At 62.0% G+C, this 1,948-nt stretch overlaps 1 protein-coding gene across 1 annotated transcript in view; it reads left to right on the forward strand.

The window, feature by feature from the left end:
• The window catches only part of LOC113202606 (oxidative stress-induced growth inhibitor 2), a gene marked incomplete in the record, with an annotated part of 39,474 nt that overhangs the window by 12,720 nt on the left and 24,806 nt on the right, over nt 1-1,948 (forward strand). Inside the window, 1 exon segment of the mRNA XM_052266423.1 lies at nt 513-562.

Genomic DNA, 1,948 nt, shown 5'->3' on the forward strand with positions numbered 1-1,948 from the left:
GGGGGGGGCTCTCCAACGGCGCCGCGCGGTCGCGGCTATGTGGCCTCTGCCTCTGGTGTACATGGCGTAATTTACGACATGATTCATCAGTTTCTCGGGGATGGCGTTCGGGAGCGCGGGGCGTCTTCTTATCGATTCCGACCTGGACGCAGCCTCACCATGGCGCCTCCTCACGGCCCCGCTGGGGGGCCTCGTGCCCGCTCATCTTCAATAGACGAGCGACTCTGCACATGCTAATGAATTTGCCGAGTCGCTATTCGGCGTGTGCAGGGGCCGGCGCCGGCGGGGCGGGCGGAGTAGTGGTGGTAGTGGTGTCGGGCGGCCTGTGTTTTACATTGTTACAAAGAGGGAAATAAACAGACCGTCGTCGAGAGCAAAGCAGGTCGTAAAGTTTTCATACACTTTTTCCACGACGGCGCGGACGTCTACAACATGTTATTGTCGTCCAAAGACGGCTTGTTGATTGCAGTTTGGGGGGCAGTCCTGAATGTCATGGTCTGTGTTTGTTGCAGGTGGTGCGACGCCATGCCCGGAGGCGGCGGTAACTGCTGCGCCGTGCCAGGTACGGCACTACGGCTTCTTTTTATTTCATTTCTTTCTTATCATTCCTGCCTGTCATTCCCTTGCTTTGGCGCCCCGCCCCCCTTGCCGGCGGCCGTGGAGGTGTGGCAGTGTTGTAGAGGCGGCCGTGCGGATCCCGCCGCCGGCCCGCCGGCGCCGGCGGCACTGCTCGGGGCCGGGGCTCGGGGCGGCAACGCAATGGGTGCAGTGGAGTGGAGCGATAAACTCATCTGCACGGTTGCTTGCTTGCTGCCAGACCCGCGTCCTGCCTGTCTCCCTGCACACCGACAATGATACCCCCAGAATTCTGGAATTCTTCAGCAGGATCTGAAACGCGGCCGATTGATTTTCTAATGTTTTCGACACACCCGCGTGTGCATGTGTGCGTGACTTTTTGACGCTCACACACACACACACATGGCCGCATGCAGCAGAGGGAGTCGATCGAGCCGATGCGTGTTCGTAACGCTCACGTGGGCCTGCCTGCCGGGGCCGGGCGAGCGTGCCCATCAGGGCCCCAGGGCGCCCCGCAGGCCCGCAGGCCCGCCCCGCCCTGCGGTCGCTGGATGGATGGAAACTCTCCGGGGAGGGACAAAACAAGTGGGCGTCTGCCGCGGGGCCGCCGGGCCACCGGGCCCAGCAGGGCGGCCCGGGGCACACGCAGGGCAGGGTCAAGGGCGACGCCGCGCCCATGACGTATCGATGCTGCTGTTGGAGGGTCGGAAAGGGTCGCCAGCGTTGCGTGCCGAGGAGTAGGAGGCGCATCACCACCGGGGGGCGGGTCGTGTCCGCAGATAAGAGTTTGGATGGCCCTCATAAAATACTCAATCTGCCATCGTTATCGTGATATGCCGTGCCGTGTGTGTTTGAGGGGTGCTATAATGTGGTTTTCCCTGTCGGGAGGAGGGGGCGCGAAGGAAGGGGTTAAGGCATTTCTTTGAATTCTGTTGGTGGTATTTTTGCCTTTTGAAAAAATAACGGAAGGAATGTGAAAGATCCCCTGCTCTTGTATCTGGCAGGACCCTCTAGAGAGTAGCAGGAGCTCCAGGTGCTACGGGTCTGCGCACCGCCTCCTATCTGGACCGGGGGCGCCTGCAGGTATGCACACCCGCAGCGCAGGCGCGCGCGCTGGCCCCTTGGTTGCCTGCCGTGCGCCTGCACTATGCACTGCATACTCGGCTGGGGCGCCTGACGTCTGTGTCTAGGCAGACCCGCAGCGCACGGGTGCGTGCTGGCCGGTCGGTTGCCTGCCGTGCGCCTGCACCCTGATGCGGGGCGATGGCGTGGCGGTGTAAGACGACTATGTTACCCTCCCGGAAAATGTTACCCCCGGTAGGATCATCGCACGATGATTGTATCCCCCCGCGAGATAGGGCCAGGGGGGTAG

This window comes from Frankliniella occidentalis, unplaced genomic scaffold (genome assembly GCF_000697945.3).
Source record: "Frankliniella occidentalis isolate FOCC.00 unplaced genomic scaffold, Focc_3.1 Scaffold39, whole genome shotgun sequence".
Lineage (NCBI taxonomy): Eukaryota > Metazoa > Arthropoda > Insecta > Thysanoptera > Thripidae > Frankliniella > Frankliniella occidentalis.